Source organism: Excalfactoria chinensis, chromosome 2, assembly GCF_039878825.1.
Source record: "Excalfactoria chinensis isolate bCotChi1 chromosome 2, bCotChi1.hap2, whole genome shotgun sequence".
NCBI classification, from domain to species: domain Eukaryota; kingdom Metazoa; phylum Chordata; class Aves; order Galliformes; family Phasianidae; genus Excalfactoria; species Excalfactoria chinensis.
This window is the reverse complement of record NC_092826.1, coordinates 106,213,592-106,235,685: the sequence shown is the minus strand read 5'-3', so window position 1 is coordinate 106,235,685 and position 22,094 is coordinate 106,213,592. Positions and strand designations below refer to the sequence as shown.

Genomic DNA, 22,094 nt, shown 5'->3' with positions numbered 1-22,094 from the left:
ACTTATTACTTTACCTGCAGAAGTTCTGTTTATTGGTGCATGTCAAAAGTCTCATTTTCTCTTCATTTCTGGATGTAATGAGCTTATAAATTCACTGAAAATAATAGTAAATATTAAGCGTATGATTTATGGCAGCATTCAAAATCAAAAGGTTTCAGAGACGCTTTTCTTAACTTTCAGAAGCAGATGCAGAAATCTAAGCAAAAGCTTTATTCTAGCACAATGGGATTCTATAACATGGGAGTTTCATATTACACCTACACGTCCACAGAAAATCAAACATATTGCTGTAATGATTGCTAAACCCATTTAAAGTTGTGTCCTCAAATGTCAGTCTTAAGAAATCCATAAAAAATGTCAGATGCCAACTGGAAATTCTTGCAGCCATCTGTCTCAGACATGGATGCCTAAAATTTGGCTGCTATACTCACGCTTCAGTGGTGAAGATTTACTCCACAGTTGGCCTTAGTTAGAATTAGTTCCCTGTTACCAAGACCAAAATGAGAGCTCGCTTCTGAGCATTGTATTGGCTGGGAAAGCCGGGTGTAGATCATGGCATCAGGACATCTCAATACGGGCTTGCAGAGCTGATGCATACATATCAGGCTTGAAGGCTTAGGGTTTAGTTTTTCAGCTTTTATAGTTACTTGCTGATATATCCTTTTCAAGGTTATTTTCCTTATGGTTTCAAAGTTTGCCTTGGAAACACTGAGACATCAATATTTCTATTCCTTGTTTGAATTCTGTTTTAGGGAAGAAATAGCAGAGGCAGTGCAATACTTACGACAGTTAACACTTCACTGCTGTTGTCTCGAGTCTCTCATAGCCAGAAAATCTCATTTAATAACTAAAGCAACAACTTTGTTTAAAGACATCCTTTACCTGGAATCCCAGCTTTCTGTTCTAGAGGGATCAGTTCTTCATCCTTCCATTATCAGGCATTAAACAGTCAATTCAGAAAGAGCTTGTCTACTGTGAACGGGTAACAAACTTCTTCCTCGAGCTCCCTCTGAAATGGTGGTTTGTCTACTTTCTCTGGATGAAATCTTGTCTTTGTATTGCTCTGCTGTTTGCTCACTGATTGCTATCTCAAATACAGCTGTATTCTGTAATTTGGGTCTGTTTAGCCTTGAGAAAAGAAGGCTGAGAGGGGACTTGATCCAGGTTTATAAACACCTGAAGTGTGGGAGCCATAGTGGCGAGGCTGGTCTGTTTTCAGTAGTGCATGGGGACAGGACTAGGGGAAATGGGCTGAAACTTCAGCATAGGAAGTTCCACACGAATGTGCACAAGAACTTCTTTACGGTGAGGGTGACGGAGCACTGGAACAGGCTGCCCAGGGGGGTGGTGGAGTCTCCTTCTCTGGAGATATTCAAGACCCGCCTGGACGCCTACCTGTGTGACGTGGTGTAGGGAGCCTGCTTTGGCAGGGGGGTTGGACTTGATGATCTCTAGAGGTCCCTTCCAACCCCTACAATTCTGTGATTCTGTGATTCTATTGCTGCCTCAGTGTTTGTACTAGAGGATAAAAGCCTGCACAATGTAAGATACTACGATGATGATTTCAGGCTTGCTGCACTGATTTTTTTTCATACATATTTTTAAAGTAAAGCCTCCTGGTAGATCAGAAGTGATAAATAGGATGTTGGATAAAGACACCCCGCTCTGGTCTATGTTTTCAGAAATCCTGTTTTTGCAACTCCATTTTCACTTTTCATATGCATCATTTTATCAATGTATATGAAGCTCAAGTGGAAAATAATCAGCTTTTGTGGGATTTAGAGCTTGCAGTGCTTCTCTATTTCTAAGCATTCAAGTAATAAAGGCTTTGGTAATCATCTCCAGCATACAGCTTTACTGTCTTTCCAAAAGCCCTTATTGCTGTTAAGCTTAATGGCTACTCTACAACTTAGGAGCAGCTCTGAGAATCAAAAAGGATGACACCACAATATAGACTGAATTCCAGAAAGCTACGGTTCCTGCTCCAAGAGAATTATTGAATGCATTAGCAAAACATGACTTCATTAACGGCATTAAAAGTTATCATTTACGGGAAGGCAGGCTCTGCTTTGGCTCGTATCTCATTAAATGGCAACAACTTTTTGAATATTTAAACTAACACTCATCGACAGCTCGTTTAGGGCACAGGTCTAAAAGCATTTAAGACTACAGCAGCGTATACAGAGAATTGTTATTGCACTTACATTGTTTTGAATTTTAAAAAGGCATTTTCCAGAACGTTTAGTATTTACTTATGTTCATATATAATTAAAACCACAGCCAAGACCATTGGTCTCTGGGCTAATTTTGTTGCCCCGCATCTTTCTGAAAAAAAAAACAACTCTTGCTCTTTTATTTTTTCTTCATTGTAGAAAAAGAAACAGGTTCTAAATGTTGTTCCTTTGTGGCTTTTATAGTTTCGGTTAGGGATGGCTCAGTTTGGAGACGATGGGATTGTATTGTGTCCTTGTGGTTCTCTTCTATTCTCATCTCTATACCGCAGACTGGATTGAGTGAAGATCTCTTATTTCCATCTGGACAGCAGCGTCCTCTTGCAGGCAGTTGTCACAGCTGCTTTTACCAAGAGATTCAGCTTTTGTGACGTTATCCTTTCTGGAGACAGTGAGACAGATCTCATGCAAGTCACCTAAATGGATAAGGACACATCACTCTCAAAGACTATTATTATTTCCTGAGCCAGCAAAACAATGGTGATCCTATTTCTTAGCTGTGTTTATGGTATTTTTTTTTTCTCTTCGGCTCTGTGACTGTTGCATGAATAATTGCTACAATTTTTATTTAAGACCTCATCATTCAATGTTTCAGAAAATCGGGACCAATTTCAATTAGGCTTATCCAATTACCTTTTACCTATAGAAAAAATAAATCAAAGTGGGTAAGAATGCTATTGCATCTCTGGGAAATTCATGCTTACAGTTGCAAGGCTTGATTCTCATCTATAGTGGTACATATCAGGCATAAGTGTAAGGCGTAATGTAAATGTATGCTGGTGTAATGGTGGTGAATTTGGCTGCATAAAGTGCATGTTTGAAGCCTAGAGGGCAAAGACAGTAGGACGATGAAGCTTGAAGTGTTGTAGGAACTGGAACTCAAATCCTGCAGAGAAGCACTAGAGGTAACTGGTTTGGTGTCCCTGCCAACTCTCTGCACAGTTGTATATTTTTGGGTACAGATCTTTGGACAAGAAAACATACAGATGAGCCACTTGCAGACTGAAAAGGGAAGATAACCATCTGCACAAGCCTTCCCTATGTTTTTAGGGACTGTGAGAGGAGAGCGAGGGCCAATTGGCTGCCCCTGTGTCCTGCCTGGGGCTGAGTAGCCACAGACCAAGCACATCTCACTGTGACACAGAGAACCCAGAGGGTCTGGAACCTCTCAGCAGCTGAGACACCCAAGGCACTGCAGATCTGTAAGGAGCTTCCTTTGCCATGCCTGGACATGGAGCAGATGATGCAAAGGTAGACTTCTTTCCTGGGCAGTAAGAGAAGTTGCGCAACTGTCACTTGCTGTCATCACATCCTAACAGAGGCAGGGATCTCATCTGTAAGGGAGCTGAATACTGTCACTGCACTGTATAAGGGATGAAAGATGAAGTTTAAAGAAATATGAGAAGAAAGCAGGAAAATAAATGGTCTTCTTGATGGAGAAATGCAGAGACACTGGAATAAAAGGGTGAAAACTAAAATGAGGAAAGGAGCAAGGGAAACAGGAAAGGCGTGAAGGGAAGTTTAAGAAATTTCATGGAGAAAGAATGCCCTCAAGAGCCCGTTCCTCAGGAAGAAAAGGATGAAAGGATGAGACAGTGAGAGGGGAGAACAGATACTGAAGTGATCGTATGGAAATTAGAGAGGCAGACCTGATAACATCTATTGAGAGACAGCACTGAAGGGAGACCTACTGAGAGGGAAAGCACAAGGTTTTAGGAAAGGGGTGTAGGGAAAGCAAATAAAATTTAAAAGGGCCAGACTTCCTGGGGAAGTGTGAGAAATGGAAGACTACAGAAAATTCACCCTGACATAAAACAACCAAAGAAGAAAGGAAGAATCATAGCAGGAGTAGGACATTTGGCCTATCCAGCGTGTTGCCCCATGAGCGAATGGTTAACGGTTTGCTTCCTTCCATAGACTCCGTTTGAATACAGTCAGCAGTTTCCACTAACTCACTCTTGCACTCAATATCCATGTTACACTAGATGATGCTGTTGATAAGCTGTACTAAGTGGAGGTGCTCTGCAAACACCACTCTATGTGATATTGGTTCTAATCTTCATGAACCTGTCGTGGCATGAAGTATGTTTCTAACATGAAGGTTGATGGCGTGGGAGAAATTGTGCTGGGTTAAAAAGTCCTCTAGATGCTGATGTTTTCCTTCTCCTCCCTCCCTCCCTCCCTTCCCTTCCTTCCTTCCTTCCTTCCTGCCTTCCTCCCTCCCTCCCTCCCTCCCTCCCTCCCTCCCTCCCTCCCTCCCTCCCTCCCTCCCTCCCCTCCCTCCCCTCCCTCCCTCCCTCCCTCCCTCCCTCCCTTCCTTCCTTCCTTCCTTCCTTCCTTCCTTCCTTCCTTCCTTCCTTCCTTCCTTCCTTCCTTCCTTCCTTCCTTCCTTCCTTCCTTCCTTCCTTCCTTCCTTCCTTCCTTCCTTCCTTCCTTCCTCCCTTCCTCCCTTCCTCCCTTCCTCCCTTCCTCCCTTCCTCCCTTCCTCCCTTCCTCCTCTCCTCCCTTCCTCCCTTCTTTCCCTGTCCTTCCTTCTTTCCTTTCTCCTCCTCCTTTCTTTTCTCTTCCTTTTTTCTTCTCTCTTCCTTCTTTCATTCTCCATCCTTTTCTTTCCTTCCTTCCTGCCTGCCTGCATGTTCCCAGAAAAGTCTGCCAATTGGCAATTCATGCAAAATGGCCCCAGCAGCTCCAAAGGACTTTATCACTCACAGTGAGATCAGGAGATCTTCACACTTCTGTCTCTCCACTAAGCTTCTCCACGAGAGGCCAGGCTGGTGGATGGCAGTGGCTGCCCTGCAGCACCAGGATGGTTCTTCCTCCATCCTGAGCACAGCAGGACTCTGTTCCTCCATTCCAAGTGAAGAAGCAGAGCAGGCCTGAGGCAGAGCAGTGTGTCAGGGAATGCCTGAGGAGCTCTGTAGGCATCATAGCCTGTGCTGCAATGCCATGCTATTGATTTTGCTCCACTCTCTTGACACCAAGCTGCATTAAGGCTCAGTTCTCCTAAAAGCTGCATTAGAAAGTCATTAGTAGAAGATCCACTGCACCTCCATGTGTTGTTCAGAAAGCTTGCAGGATTAGATGGGCCTAATGTGATGAGATGATAGTGTAAAAACTTTCCCTGTGATGGCTGAAACTTATTTATTTATTTATTTTATGCCAGGCTTTGCCTGTCCTAATAGAGAGGGTACTGTGCCAAATTCCATCCTGAGTGCAGCTCCATAAGTCATTGTTAATGCTTAGCTTATTAGAGCTATGGGCAAGTAAGAACAGCCTAAATGAGCAATAGTGTGTATTTAACTATGCATGAGGTATGATTTGCACAACACAAGGGCTGCGTGTTGGATATGCTGTCCGTAAATGCAGTAATGAAGCTGTTTCCTGGGGAACACTCAGTTTCCTCTAGCCAAATGACAAGAAATCCTTTTTGGCATTGCATGGTAATGATCCTGCAAGTTTTGAAGTGCAGAGATAAATGGGCAGATCTGATCTAACACTGAACAGTAGCTTGCTGATCACAGACCATATAATTCATTTTGAGGTAAATCACTTCCATCTAGACAACAGCATTTAATGCTTAGACACAGAGGTATAGTGGGCAGACTGAGAAGAGGGCAATGTCTTCTCCCTCTTGTCTCATAAACTCAATGTCCAGTATGTACATAGTGCCACTGTGTCCTCTGAAGAACACAGTGCAAGTGTTCTGGACATTCGCTTCTTAAAGGACAACTAAAATGAAAATGGTCATGATTAATTCTTGCTGTTGTTTGTTGCTCTCTCCTGGATGAGATTCAGCCCTCCTTAGGGCAACTTTGCACTGCACCCTGGGCAGGGTGCTCTCGACAAGGGCATAGCTGGTGTTCTGTCTGTGGACAATACTGCAAGGGGTCTTAGGCAGCGAAAGTCAATCTCTGCTTGCTCTGTGATCTTTTTTTTATATAAGTCAGAAAAGGCTAAAAAGCCCACAGTATTTAGTCTGTAAAGAATATGCAGCCTCCAGCCTGTGTTAAAATAATGTTTGGCAAACAGAAATCCAACGAGATGTAAAATTGACTCCTGCTAAAAAATTCCAAATTTCGCCATAATGTTGAAGAAAATGAGTGAGGAGGGGATTATCCATTCTAGCTAGCGCCCTTTGAGTTTGCTGTTTGGTACTGATGCTAGAGGTCCAAGTTGGCACTCAAAATCCAACCTGACAAGCACTACCCTACTTTTACCTTTTCCTGAAATGTACTGTAATATAGCTGGGCTCCCATCTACTTTTTCCTGAGTAATGGGCTTTTATCATCCTAATTCTGCTAAGAAAATGAAAGAAGACATCATCATGCCCACTGGATTTGGCTTATACCTGAAACTTACTGTCCTTTCTCCAGCCTGTCCTTTTTGCATTGCCCTTCCTTACATTCCATTTCCATACCTGTTATTCTTCCTTCTCCCTCTTCCTTTTCTTGAGCAGGTAAGACTTTTCTCCATGACACCTGGATTAGAAAGCTGTGCCTTAAAGAGGCTCAATGCTAATACCATTTCATGCAGTTCTGCAGGCTGTGGATTTAACCTAGCTGCAAGGGTGCTTTCTTTCTGCTGGATGCACTTTGTCTTGTCTTTGTAGAAACACAACTGATTTGTCAACAGCGACAGTGAAAGATCATGCTGTCTGCTCTTCTACAAACTCCTCCCTGATGAGAGAAGTGCAACAAGAAGGGCTCCTGTCTCAATGCTGGCAGGCCAGAGTGATCCATCCAGATGCACAGAAAATCAGATTTGCCCCTCTGTGCATCTTACAGTCACAAATGTACATGCACAAACACACACACACAAATTTCTTACCTGTTCTTTCCAATGCTCTGGGCCTGACTGCTACACCAGCACGCTATAGCATAGAGGAAGGAAGTTCTCCTTTCATCTATGCTTAGATTTGTCCAGTGACATCCCACACTGTGAAAGACAGTCAAGATCCAAAACAGCCCCCAGAGTCTGCTTTTTGTGTCTGACAAGCTGCATCAGACATCGAGACTATCAGCAGGTGCTGCATTCCCCTACCTGTAACCAATCTGCTCCCATCCTGGGACTGAGCAGAACTGGTTGAACCCATCACTCCAAACTGCCCTTAACTATTTACTGTCACACATAAAGCTAATTGTTCAAGACCCACTCCTTCATCTTTCTCATTTCACCTCTGAAATTAGTTCAGCTCTGGCCATAGGAACATCCTTCACTTATAAGCCAGTATGTAGGCAGATGAGAACACTGTTGGAATTCTTATATTCTGCTGCTGGAGGATGCAGCTGATCTGCAGAGCCTGGGGCCTAATTCTTCAGCATGAGTGAAGCTGGGATGGAAATATCTCCCACACGCTTCAGGTCATGCAGAAGCCAGAATGGAGAAAACATTTGCTGTACCTGATAGCAGAAGTAGACTGTAGTCAATCCCAAACTGCAAGTAAGGGCACGTTATGAGATTAGATAAGCATGTTGAAATATTCAAACACTGATGCAAACAGTATGGTATCTAGAAGAGTCTGAGTTTCAGCTTTTCTCATTAGAAATACGAGTTTCTGTATCTTCATCATTGGTGAAGTTTAAAACAAGAGCGGAGCAGGTGTCAGGAACAATCTCCATACTCTCCCTGCTGCCAGTGTCCTTGGAAGCCACTATGAATTTGACATTTTCTTCCTTTAATTATGTCAGTTTTCATTTTCTGGCTGTTCATAAGGAAGCTATTAGACTGGAACAGCTGCTGGAGCCATGTAAAATGAGCTCCAGCCATGCTCAGGCTCCAGCAGACGGGTACTGCTCTGCACAAGCTGATGCATCTGATACTGACATCCGTCCTGAAGCCAAGTGCAAAAGGCTGAAAGCTGGATATGCCCTGGAGATCAGTTTGTCCTGTCTTCCTTGGGGTTTATCTTCTTAGGCCTTGCAGAGGTGGATTTATGGGGGGATGTTGGGAGGAGTGTAATGCTCTCCATCTATAAGTACCACAGTATATTTTGCATGAGAGAGAGAAGTGATCATAGCACTGATTTCCTTCCCAAAGCACCATCATAACCACTTTATAACTAACCCAGAGCTATGGATGTGTACATACAGTGCCTCTAGAAAATCCTACCGACCTTCTATTCCCCATTTTCCACCCCAGAAAACACGGGGCAATTTCTTGAATGAAGGCAAATCTGCTCTGGCTGGAAAATGTTGCCCCAGCAAAAACAGAGGGTGATCCCTATGTCAGCAGAGGTGGTTTACCCTAAGAACAGTAATTTTATGTGCTGCTCCAGGCTTTTGCCTTGGAATTTTTATCTCAGGGCATGTTTGGTCAGTGTTTTTGCCTGGTTTTACCTGTTCTCTGAGTGATATTATGTGGCCTACAGTACTTCCAGTGCGACATGTGGCTGTAATTTGCCCAAGACTCCTTCTGTCCTGTCACTCTAAATGATCTTTACTTAAATTAAGGTCACATTTCAAGGGGAGAATCAGCAATGCTATGGTGAGTCAAACAGAAGCATGAAGTCAGCTGGCATCACTTAACAAGAGAGAGACTTGTGTGTTGAAGATTTCATCCTGTAAAATGTCTTTGGTTCAATTTAGGTTCAACTCTTAGGTTCAATTAGGTTCAATTAGGTTCAGTTAGGTTCAACTCTTTCACCATGGAAGTCCCTCAGGATTAAGGACCACTTCAGTCACATTAGGGCCACTTTAATCCTAAATGAGGCCATCCGTTTGGGGCTTTAATACACGCAGGCTTCCCATGGTCAGGTGAACTGGCTCAACTGACAGAGCATCCCCTTGCAGACAAACCCTTAGTCTCCTTTGTTTTGTGATTTTGCAGTGTCCTACAGCAAAGGACCGCTGTGTCACACCTGCTACCCTACGTGCCTAAAATCCTCTTTCCTTCCCTAAGTCACTGACTCATCCCTCTCATCAACTCTTGACTCTCTTTGCAAAGTTTGTAGGCTGCAAGCTATATAAAGAAACAAATTATGCTCAACTGTATTAGCAAGCAGCCTGGGGGGATATTTTGCTTTCTGTTTATTTGTTTTTCTATGCAGCATCAGAAAACAATTTGCCCAAATCTTCAAACTTTCTGAAACGTTTGACTCACGTTCCTGATTGATCAGGGCTACTTCGTGCCTTGAAATTACTGCACGTGCCTATACTTCACTATTTCGTTCACTGCCTTCTTTATTCAGAGTCGATGACTTTTTCAGAAATAATACAGGTGATGTTACAGTTCGATTATTTCACACCGAACAGTCACATCCATCTACTCTCTCACTGTAATTAGAGAGAAAAGTTTCACATCTGAAAATAAATAGCCTAAGCATGAGGTGTTTTTGTGGAACAATACAGAACAAGTGGGAGGACAGGAATGCAGAAACAGAGCCAGGACTCTGAGTGGCAAAAACTGGCTCATCTCCATTAGTTTGCTAGAGCTACAATAGCTTGAACTCTCGCATTTGGCGACAGGCTATACAGTGATTAAAAATGCATAGAATAAAGAGAAATGTATCCTTTTAAGCTGTTCTTTCAGTGAAGCTCTACTGGCAACAACAGTTCCAGAAACTTTGGTTTCTTCAGTTGCACTTCTGCTGTGCAGCTGTTTCTTCTCCTCAGTTAGATTTTGCAGTCGTCTCTTCAAAAGTGCCTACATTTCCTTACAAAAATTGGGATGTGGATTCCAAATTCAAGGTGCTGTTGGAAGTTGCATTCCCATCCTGCCACTCATCACTAACTTGATATCGCCATTCTCCCACGCCACAGCTTCTGCTTAGTTTCTCACATGCAGATTTCTAGTTTTTGTACATTTTTGGCCTTCGTCGGCATCTTCCAGATCAAGGACAGTGCTCAATAAACAACCAAGCACTTAAAATATTCATTGTTAGCATGAAGAGGAGAAAAGCAGACCTCTGTGATCCAGATTTCTAGCATACTACCTATGCAAATAAATGTGTCTAGAAGCAGGAGCTTATTAACATGTTTGGTGCTGCTTAAGGAAACCAGGTCATTAAATCTGGTTATTTGTACTGATATTTACTTGAGAATGTTGTCTGTTCTGTTTTCCTATAAGCCAAAGGATTTTATGACAGCCAGCATATCCTTAGAAAGACCTCACAACTGCTGTGATGTTTATTAGTCAGAAGTCTGCCAAAGTTTTCTCTCCTTATGACTCTCCAAAAATATCCTTGCACCCTTTCATTTATTTCCTGCTATTGGCTGACAGCAGCTCTTCAATCTGCTTAATACAGCATGTAAATATAATGAATTTGCAGGATATATAGCATCAGAGGAGAGAATTACATCTTACTATGTCCTCTCATTTCTCAGGCTAATTTAAAATGCTGTATGCTTCTGATACTGAATTGGAAACAAGCCATTATTTTGTGATTTGTTGCTGTTGTTGTTGTTTAATTTAGGTTATGTTTAAAAGTTAAGGCTACTCTCGCATACCTACATGGGAAATATTGAAAGTAAGAATCATCTTTATTGCGCTTTCTTCCTCCATGATGTTAACAGTAGGGTTAGCAAACTCCCCCAGCAAGGATGTTGTATGTGCTGTTCTATTCCCTGACATATGCCTGACAGCTGAGACTGTGACCAGGACTTGGTTTTCAGAGCTGACAGCTGAGTTTCACACTTACATGACTCCTGTCCTGGGACCTGCAGGACACAAGTATTTGTGCAGAGTGTTAAGGACTATTACCAGGACATTCTTGGGAAGCAAGACATTTCTACCCATTGTACATTTAGCTACACAAGAGACACAAGTATTGATGTAAATAGCTTATTATTATTATTATTGTTATTGCTATTATTATTGAAGTATGTTAACAAGAATATTTTGTGTATCTTGCTGAGGTTCCCTACAAGAAGCAATCCAACAGTCATCTGTATTGCTGCTGTTCACACACAGGGAGACAGCACGAACACTGGTAATGACCAGAAGTTGCTCAGAATTGTTTACTGGTGATAAGACTGAGATATCTGTGACATTTCAGACAATGCCTACAGTTTGGGGAGGCTGGGATGGGAAGAATCAGAACTGAGACTGAGAACTTGCACGGTGCTTCAGCCTTGAGGGGCCATCTGGGCTCAGGGCCCAGGGATTGCATTAGGGACTGCCAGCATCACTTATCTGCAGGCAGAAGGGAATGAGTAATGCTTTGGATGTCACCCTGCACCTCTCCTGCTGAGGAACGGTGCTGTTGCTGCAGAGGAGCTACCATCACACTCTCGAGTCCAGGGTGACAGCAGGAATGCTGTCCCACTCAATTCTGCCTCAGAAAAACCCTTGGCATAAGTGACACTATGGCCTTGATAAGAAGAAATAAAGAGCTGAGCCTAAGAATATTTTCCCCTACGTTTGGGGCAACATTTTGTTTTTATTATTTGGAGCACCCTGCACCTCCAACCCTTCTTCAGGTTCTCACTTCCATTGGTTCTCACTCTCCAGTGTTTAAGGATGCTAAGTTTGCACAGCCTTCTTAGTGGTTTACTCCTATTAGAGAAAGAGAAGAAGGGAGAGTAGCATGTTTCTTTGTTTGTTTTTCCTGGTGCTTGTTTGTTTGTGTGGTTTGGCTTGTTTTTGTGTTGGTTTTGTTTGGTCTGGTTGTTGTTTTGGTTTTTTTTACTTTCATCTATTCGGGAAATAAAGTATTTTAGAGCTGTGGAACTGTTGGCCAATTTCAGCCAAGAGCAATAGTTGGGCAGAGATCTCAGAAGTGTGGAGGTCTATGAGGTGACTGGATGGGGGCAGAAGCCTGCAGGCTGTAAGCAGGTAACATAAGGAGAGCTCTGGATGAAAAGACTGTAAAAGGAGTTTGAGGGAAGAAGGATTTAGGGCAAAGACTAGGGGCATAATGGCAAGGTTAAAAGAAACATAGCTGAGAGTTGGATTACATGTACAGATCAGAGCTCGGGACAATAATAATATATCTGTGTGGCATCAGGCTTAATTTTCTTTACTGCCAGTGGAATAAGTTATTTCTCCCATTAGTCCCAATTGCTGTTGCTTTGTTTTTGCACTGGCTCCCTCGTCAGCAATGACCTGAGAGGCAGACACAATCTTTCACGGACACTTGAAATTTTAGGCTGACAAAAACAGCATTTCCTAGCAAGAGAACAGCTCCCTGACAACTGGATTAAGCAAACGGAGGAGTCCCAGACCTAAAGAGTCTGTGCATGCATTTCAGTAGCTCCTAGCTCAGTGATCTGTGCAAATTAAAAGCAGAAGTCAGGAACAGCCAGCCCATTTTAGCAGAATACTTACCAGAAGTGTGGTGTTTAACACTTTCTCCTGTTCTTGGCTTTTGATCTGTCTAGTGTGGGTGTTCTGCAAATGTGAATAGTCTTTATCAAGCCTGTGGCCTTGAAAGAGCTGCTGTCATGCAAGAAAACAGACTATGCTTGTACAGCACTTGTGTCAGAGTCATAGCAGTCCACCACCAAGTTCTTACCCACTTGCTTAGTGAATGGAGGTATTTTTCACTTGGCAGTGTGCCTGGTTAGGAGTTAGTATCAACCAGAGATTAAATCTAGGTCAGTTACCTACTTCCAGCAATAACATTTGCCATACTGTTTCTATTGTCAAGGAAACTGTCACCCTTTTATGGTTCAGTGTTTTTATAGGACTTCAGATTTTCTGAAGTTGTAAAGCAAATGGCAACAAGAACACTTCCACGATACTCCAAGAAAGTGGTGGGCTACTACAACTTGAAAAGACTTGGGCTAATAATGTCTAGGCTTTCAAAATCCGAGCTACTCATCCTGTAAGGTACCGTGAAACATTACAAAACTTGGCATCAGCTCACACAAACTGGTGTAGCAGACAATGCGGCAGTACAAGGCTTTGCAAACCCATGTGACCTTAATGCACTAAAGCCTGGAATGTGTCCTCATGAGATCACAGATATATTGCTTTCACATTCAGGCTGGTTCACATGGAGCCTGCATAGCAGTTACTGCAAAGACAGCACAGCTACCGTGCTACATGGTTACTTCTGCCCCAGATAACCAGGAAGAGATTACCATCGTTTTGGTTTTGGATGAGTTAATAGCAACTAAAACCCTCTTGCCTGTATTTCGCGCAAGCTAAAACAGATGAGAGTTACTTGATCTGGTGGCTGGGATGGCAGCATTTTACCAGAAATGTACTGCTCCACACTTGTAATACTTCAGCCCAGCTTAGAGAGTCCTTTGCCTTTTCCTTCCATTGTTTTTTTAGGAGCTAATTTCCATTTCCAGAGTTATTTCATCCAGATTGGATAGCTAAGCTTTATTTCTCTTAAAATGCCAGAAAATTATTTACATCTATTCATTGGGAAAACAGCCCCAAGTTTGGGGCATTCAAAAGAGAGAACTGTTTGTAGTTCATTTGCTTAAGGAAACCGTGCCCACTCAGCCAAGTTGTTTGTTCACCCATCTATCAATTTGGTTCTAATAACTATGAACCTGCACACTGATTTCAGCCAGATTTGGCAAATTTGCTGTGTTCCTGCAAATTGTCTAAATGCACGTGGTTAGATAGAAAGAGCCTATTATTTCCTTCATCATGCAGAAAAAAACAGCCATTCTTTGCTCTTCTGGGTGAGAGCAGCCTGGCCCATTAATCTGTGCTACTAATTAGTCAGGTGCGAAGGCCTAATACAGCTACAGCACATCTGACCCCTTCTCTGCCTGCTAATTATAGCACTCAGTGAGGTGAGACTACTGTAGGAGAATGTAGGGATATATGGAAAGGTGAAAACTAGGGTTACTGATGGCCTGTTGGGGGCTTTGTAGGAATCAGGTAGAGAAACAAGTCCCTAAGAGATTAGGCTTCAGTAGTTCTGCTACTTACGAAACACTGCCCTCTCTTTCCCCCAGGAGTATCTCACTCTGAACTTTTTTTGCCATTTATATTCAGAAACCTCACCTGAATGACTCAGATCTTCTCAGCTGGCACTTTGAAGATGTCATTGCCATTCAGCCTACATTTGCTGGATAAAAATGACAGCCACCTTTCCGGGCATCTCCTCCCTCAACTACTTGGGAACACAGAATCCCAAAAGCACACATCATTCACCCCCCTCACTCACAAGCTGTCTGCATCACTTTTCATCCTTTTCTTCTTTGGAAGAATGAATACTGAATATACATCTTTCACTGGAACTGAGGAACTTTTATGGTGATTATGTCATGATTTGTGAAAGTGCCAGCTGGCTATGCTTGGTTTGTTTCTCGTGTCAAGTATTAAGAATTGCAAGCACATGTTTTAGCAAGTACCTGCTAAGCAAGGTGCTTTTCAAAGTTAAGATCTTCTCTATCTCAGATACATACACAGGGGACAGGATGGCAACCTGAGAAGGTGAAAGGGGAAGAAAGGGAAAAATAGAGGGAAAATAGTAATGGGAATATTTGAGGTTGTGCTTGTGGTATACATGAGTCGGGTGAAGGATTGAAGAAAAGGGGTTGATGAAATGAGGGAGTGGGGGTGCAAAATAATGCAAAGGAAAGCAACGTGAGAAGTCTTTGCAAAGCACCCTCTCTGCAGCAGCCTTTTGTGACCTGACAGAGGAATCCCCAGAGGAAAACTGCATGGTATCATATTGTTTTTTTCAGTACCTTTCATTTTGTTGTTACAAATTGTAATGCTTTACTTACTCTTTGACATCTGCTGAGCACTTGGCAGACGTCTTGGATGAGCTGTCAGCAAATGCATTTGCATCTTGGGCACCGCAAATCGATTTGACGGCTGAACTGGATAATTTAAATAAAAATAGGTTACAATGAAGAATGAAACCTACCTCCTGCTCACCAAATTAAAACATTAAAAGCACAGGCTCATTTGACACAAATATTCCATTCAGCTTCAAAGACAGTCTTTGCTTAGAAAGAAGACAGAAGAAGAGGTAATGTAACCCTCCAACATTACTGTCCCTACTTCTTCAGTGAGAAAACACTCACCAGTGATGTGGGAGCCCCAACCACACGTCTAAAATGTTTTCTTGCATAGCTGAATCAAACTTTTCACAACTAAACAAACACGCTACATCAGGTAGAGTCATCTGCTTAGGAATCCCTGCCAGAGTCACAGATTACTTATTTATTTATTGCTTTGAGAGAATGAAACCCCTCAGCCCACCTGCCTTGGCACAACTTATGCACTGGTAGCCCTGGTAGTTGTCCTACTAGATATGCACCTCCCTCACCAGAAAGGAAGGTGAACTGGTTCACCTGCATCATTCCAAATTCCCTGGTTACGATTTTACTTTATTTCTTTTTTTTTCTCAATTTGATCCTAAAATATTTATGGTTTTGTTTTTTTTTCTGGAGGAAACAGTTTGGCACAGACCATTCACACTGGCAAACCATTTTGAAATGACAGCAATCACACTGGTAATTGTACAGGTGCTTTTTGTATAACCTTGCTGCCTGTTCCTTACAGCTTTCCTTCATTCATTCAGAGCCCACTGCATACATGTGCTGCAGCCTATATTTCTTCCAAAAAGCTGTATCTTAAACTTTCTCTGTTGGCATTCCCTTTACCATTATACTGCTTCCAAACATTTACAGTAGCTTTATTAGATCCATCTGGTATCCATCATAATTCTCAAACTGTTCCAAACCCAAACAATGTGTATCACAAGCAAATTTTACTAGCAGACCATTCATCCTCCCAGACTCTGAATAATAAACCAAACGTTGGCACCAGCTGAGGTCCTTGCAGCATCCAGCTATTAACCTTTTTCCATTTTAAGAACCAGGAAGTTATTGTGTCTCTTTGTAGGCTCTCTTGGCTAGTTTTTAATTCATGACAGAACTTTACCTTTCACCTCTGATTCTCAAGTTCCTTTACAGCTTCTTTGAAAAATATTTTACTGACAGAGCCTCAGGGCTTTCAATTAATTGCACCGCCCCTCCCCCCCATCCTTCCATTATTTTAATACTGCAGTATGTTTATGCCTCAGAAAAGAAACACTTTTCCTACCACTAGGAAGTGACTTCATTTTGGCTTACCAAAACCAGTGCATGGGAGGTCTATATGCTTGATTGCTTTCCTTCCCCTATCACTATATTTCTTTGATTCCAGCCTGCATCAGTCCCCCAATTGCCTAAGAAGTGCACCTTTAATACTTTACCTCAGCACTGAACTATAACTCCATAACCTGTATGAGATCCACTCTGAAGAGTAAATATTATTATTTTCAATTTTCATTTAATTTCATCTTTTTCCAACACGTCTCCAGGAGTCTTTTGCCTGCATAACTTCTAACATCCAAGACAGAACTCTGAGTTCCCATTCCATTACACTAAGTAGTGTGAGAATGAATGTACATGAACAGTTTCATTCCCTTTCCCAGATCTCTTCTGGAGGCAAGAAATTGGGAAGGCAGCCAAATACCTCTGTCACAGTTGAGGATACTGTTAACTGAACTAGTGCAAAGTGGCTACTTGTGTGATCAGTGACTGGTTGGACTGAGGTTGGCAATGATGAACTGGCTGTACCTGGACTGCTGGTAAGTAAACTTCCTTTCCTGTCTTTTCCTACTGACCTCTATATTTGTGTTTGCCCATGGCACACTGTGTGGGAGGTTTGTTTTTCCTCTATTTTACTTTGTCGGTCATTCGTGTCAGATTGACAATAAGGCCATAATTACATCCATTCTCCTTTGCAGCAATCACCTCTGAGTTCAGATGAAAGCTTACATTGCTTTATTGTTGTCAAAACTTCTATATTCACTGAACCTCGTTCCTTAGCAGCAAACGTTTAGAAACAACAGCATATATGAAAAGATGCATTGAGCAGTGGACTAGGTAGGCTGCCTTGCCTCAGCTGTCACTGGGACAACAGTGAGGGCAGGTGTTGTCCTCCCAGCTTCTGCCTGCGTTCTCACGAATGCCTCGAGATCCAATGGAAATTCCTGCTACTCAACATTTTGAGCCATTAGGTGAGGCACCTGACTCATCTGTTAAACCCAAAGGATGATTTTTCCACTGACTTAAACAGCTCTGCAACTGGTCTGAGGCAGCCGCCTGGAACTGCAAAGCTATTCCATATAGAGGTGAAGATTTTGTTTCCTGGACATCCCTTCTGCCTGGAACTTTTACTAGCCTCTGGCACAAAATAAAACAAGACAAAACATAATAAAAACATCTGCGTGAACTTACTGGCTTTTGTGTTGAGTCTAGTGTACAGAGTCTGTGAAGATGTATTTTTATGTCAAATCAGGGCTCCTGCCAGTGGGGAAAATGGAAAATAAGCCATATTTGCACACTTCTGAATTGTTTTAAAGCTCAGACCTTGACACTAATGGCTGTCTGAAAAAGGAGGTATTGCTACTGTGTACATCAGCTGAAATTAACCTGCTTATCTTTTCCTCACTGAAACCTGGCAGCTAGAATGAACAGCTTTTCTGTTTGGCAAACACCTGATGCAAAATGCAGTCAGTTCACACACCAGCAACAGGCATGCTTTCTACTCTCCTCTATTGAAACTCTTACCTCTATATATCTAAGAGCTACCACATTAGATAGGTTCATTAACCATTCACTGAGGTGGAGGTATGCAAACTATCAATAGGCACAAACTGGCTGAACCAGTGCCTGTTCTGACAGCTGGGAGACTGCCTGCTCATGGGAGGAGAAAGGCTCTGGAGGAGCTCTTGGCTGGCTGGAGGAGCTCTTGGCTGGAGCCCAGAAGTCTGACTTTCAAGCATCTGTGGGGAGAGTTGTTTCTCTGCTCTGTCAATCCGTCTGTCAGGAATTACTGTTTGCTAACAAGCTTAATTTCTGTAACTGGACTTGTACATGTTTTCAGGGTTGTGCTTGTTACTGCCATAATGGAACCTTTCCAAGTATCACATGCACTCAAATAAAGCATTAGCATCTTCAAGGAGTTTACACAATGGAAAACTTCACCCATGCTGGCAGGAAGCGTACCTGGTTAGGTACATTTTACAAGGTTTGAACAACATCATTTGTTTTCCCTAACAAGTGAAATATATAGGCATCTGTCCCACAGCCTTCCAGATATATTCAGTGCCTTTCATGGTCCTGAAAGAATGAAATCACACAGTATCAGCAATTTCTTTGCCTTAAAGTTGTGACTTCCCTCTCCCCTCCCCCCTCAATACATGTATTAAAAGGAAGAAGCAAAAGGACCCACATTAGTAAAAGAATATGGATCCTATTCTCAACAGGAGAATAACAAAGTGGACAGTCCAGCCTCTGGACCTGAAGAGCTCTGCACCATGTGTAATAGATGAAGAAAAAGAAGAACACAGGGTGTGCCTGGGCTTCACCCAGAGTCCAGCAACATAAGTAGAAACTCTGGTTGCAATGGACAAATACATCAAGTCTTCCATCTGCAACAACATAAAACTTATAGAGGAAAAAGGGCAACGAGTGTTGGAATCTCTCTGCTAATCCCTTCTGCCCCGCAGGAGATTTGTCTCTCCTCCTTGCTAGCAACCTGAACAAATAAGCTTGCATCAGTAGGGAAGGACACTGTAGCCCAGCTTGCACTGAGATTGTTTTTTAATAGCTGCATGGACTTCTTTTCCAACTGAATGGCATCTGGATGCTAGATTCTGCAGAGATCTGCATCACGTCTCTGCAAATACATTTGTTGAAAATAATAAACTTTCATGTTGTTTGTTTTTTTTCTGCCTTAAATAATATGGGAAAAAATATGACATTTTTTCCATCTGATTTTATTTTAGATAAATACTGAAATCCAAGAATACTTGGAAGAATGAATAACAGTGACCAATCAGAGGGAGGAAGATCAATGTTGTAAAACAGTGTCTGGCATATATGAAACCAGTATGAAACTGGCAAATCCAGAATCTGAAATGGCAAATTTGTTTAGTATCTATTCTTAAAGGAAAAGGCTACAATATTTTTAAAAATCAGAATCGTTTTGTCTTGAAAACCTTGGAGTTCTCTTTAATTATTTCCAAGTCAGTATCAAAGTTACATAGCCTTGTTTGTGTGAAGTGGAAGCTTAGAGATTTCTTAACTGCCTGCTTCTCCAGTGGCTTGGGTGTTAAATTCACTCATTCATCACATGGTAACCAGCTGACATTCACAAACTGGCCCTCAGCTGCAGTAAGGCTGGGAGCTAGACCCACAGCTGGGTCCTCTCATTTTCCCTGCAGCTGGATGGAACAGACAAATCAACAGCAGGAAATTTACATTTAGTACTAGTGATGAATGCTACTATTTGGAATTCAACTATTTCTAAGGCAGGGTTCTCCAAAGTCTGCATTTTTCACTTGTTTATGCAAAGAAAAACAACCCAAAGACTTAAGTTGCATGCCTTCTTTACTTATCTGGTGTGTTTTGATGCCTTCCAGGAGCAGATTAGTAGTGCTGTGGAAAAAAGCTGTATAGCTACAATGGGTCACATTAGTCAGCAGGCACACCCCACGCACGGTCACTGCACCCAGAGCAGATCTGTACATCCTACTGTTTGCTGCCTGTTTCACACTACCCTTACTTTGTAACTTTAGGGTCAGAGTGACTATTTGGCACAGGAACTCACTTGAAGAACAGTTTTGGTACGGTAGAAGGAACAGCCACTTACTTTCTTCACTATGGTACAGTCTCCTGGGATAATTCCTTGCTGTGTGCCAGGTTGGTGGACATTCATTCCTTTTCAGTTTTTCTCCTTTCTTTTTTGACTAATTTCTGGCCGCACATCTGCTTTACCAACATACAAAGTCTGTAATCTTCCTGTTCTAAATGAGTAAACTGGAGCCAGTTAAGCCTCTTGTGAAAAGAAGAGTTGGTGGGACAAGAGTCTGTTCTCCCTGAGCTATTGCCATGGGACAAATGAAAGGCAGAACTTGCAACAACTTATGAATTGTGCAACACAGTTGAGACAATTCTTTCACATGGGCATTGCAGCATCAGGCACCTGAGAGGAAAACTTTGCACCTCAGAGGTATTCAAAAGCACTCCAAAGGCAGCTTAACCAGGAGAATTCTGGCTGGGAAATACAAGAGCCAGGAAAGAGGGCCCAGAGAATACAGACATATTAAAAGAGGGATAGGCAGATTAGGGAGATGATAGATAAGCGTTTATAAATACAAGACATACAAAAGCTAGTGCCAGTAGATTGCATAATACTAGCCTGGATATGCAACAGGACAACAGGCATTTTTGCCAAAGAACTGTCAGTGGGAGAGAAGGTTCTCGAGGTCTTTGAGGGAAAGGAAAAAAATATATATACAAGATTAAGAACAAAAAATGACCTGATGGAGAGGGCTGGTGGAAAAGGAAAGCTACCAAGGACAGAAGGACAGATTTATTTTGGTAGACGAGGAAAGATATTGCTGAATTGCAAGACAGATGGCTCCTGTCTAGGACTGAAGATGTATGTGCTAAGCTATAAGAAGAGAAAGGGTTAACCCAATGACTTTGCACACAGTTCTGCTGCTCACACCTCAGCCAGAAGAATAACAATAAACACATTCCTCTGCATAGAAGGTCTTCAAAAGACTTGTCTCAGTTGTTCAACTCAAGTTCCAGGACATAATGTCTCTTACAACATGCCTCTCTCTGTCTGGTCCATACACATAGTATGGGAACTTGTTCATCAACACGAGACTAAGATGGCCTGAACATGAAAAATCATTGCATGTCATTGAGTTCAACAGAGATATAGTAATTATTTTCGCCTAATAATTAAAGTGGAAAGCAAACACAATTCTTTTCATTGCAATCACTGGAAACACTGCTGTGAACTGGCATCAGAAAACCACAGGAAAGAGCAAGTTAAAAGGGCACACGTAATGGTGGAGTTTTCATTCAGACCACGCAATTTAATTACGCATTACATTAGATCAAAGGGAAACTGAATTAAAAACAACAACAAAAAACTACTGGATTGTGGAGAATGGAGTTCCTCTTCTTAAAAGCTCTGGAAAGATTGAGGCCGTATCAATCAGAACAGAAAAACCAAAGAGCAAGGATAAATGGATGTTAAGTGCACAGGGCTGGGGAACACCCTAACCACTTTTTACAAGAAAACGATGATAAACCAGATGGCTTTGTGCTGATATGGATCTACTGAAAAGGAAAAACACCAACCTATATTCAGACAGAGGCTTTCTGCCTATACGTACACCCTGATGTACGCAACCATCATGAATTTTGCCATATTAAAAGACTGAAGCTATTTCTCTGTGCTTTGGTTTCTCTAACAGAAAGAAGAACGGTCTGATTCCCAATTCACTGTTAAACTTCTCTTTAGCCCGGGAAAAGCCACTAATCCAATACTACTTCACGTATCCGTCCAACAGGAGGGCGGAACAAAAGCCTAAGAAGCAAATCCAGAGCTGTGCTTAGCCCGTTTTTCGCTGTGATGAACGCAGGAACGCCAAATGCCCTCCTTGTCCGATTGCTCATCGGAGTTGTTTCTTTCCGAACAGGGTTTCTTAGGGCAGCGCTGAGGGCAGTATGTGTGTGTGTGTGTGGGAAGCCCACCCCGCCTCGCCGCTCCCCACCCCGCGCTTCTCCTCAGCGCTCCACGGGCGAAGGACGGCTGAGGGCCGCCGCCAATCCCTCACCGCGGAGCCCGCCGCAAAGCCGCAGCGAGATTAGCTCCATCCGTCACGCCCGGGGCGCTCAGTATGCTATGCTATGCCTTGCCTTGCCTTGCCCTGCACTGCCCTGCCCGGTCGCGGGGCTCAGCTCCGATTAAGCACCGCGATCCCGCTCCACGTCCCCGCATCGCCCCAGCACAGCCCGCCCCACCTGGCCGCGAGGCGCCGCCCGTGACGTCATGGAAACACCCTCGTCCTCAACGGCCGGGCGGCAATAACGCCCCTGGCGGGCGGGAGGAGGAAGGCGAATGCGATCTTCCCATTGGCCGGGGCGGCTG

The 22,094-nt window shown here is 42.8% G+C and overlaps 1 long non-coding RNA gene across 1 annotated transcript; it reads right to left on the bottom strand.

Annotated features, from left to right (window-relative positions):
- Window positions 1–2,285: 2,285 nt before the first annotated feature.
- Window positions 2,286–22,089, bottom strand: LOC140248512 (uncharacterized). The gene is made up of 3 exons (XR_011902849.1): window positions 21,968–22,089; window positions 14,867–14,962; window positions 2,286–2,647 (listed from the first exon to the last, which is right to left on the bottom strand). It is a non-coding gene; the product is annotated as an uncharacterized lncRNA (long non-coding RNA).
- Between the last annotated feature and the right edge of the window lie 5 nt (window positions 22,090–22,094).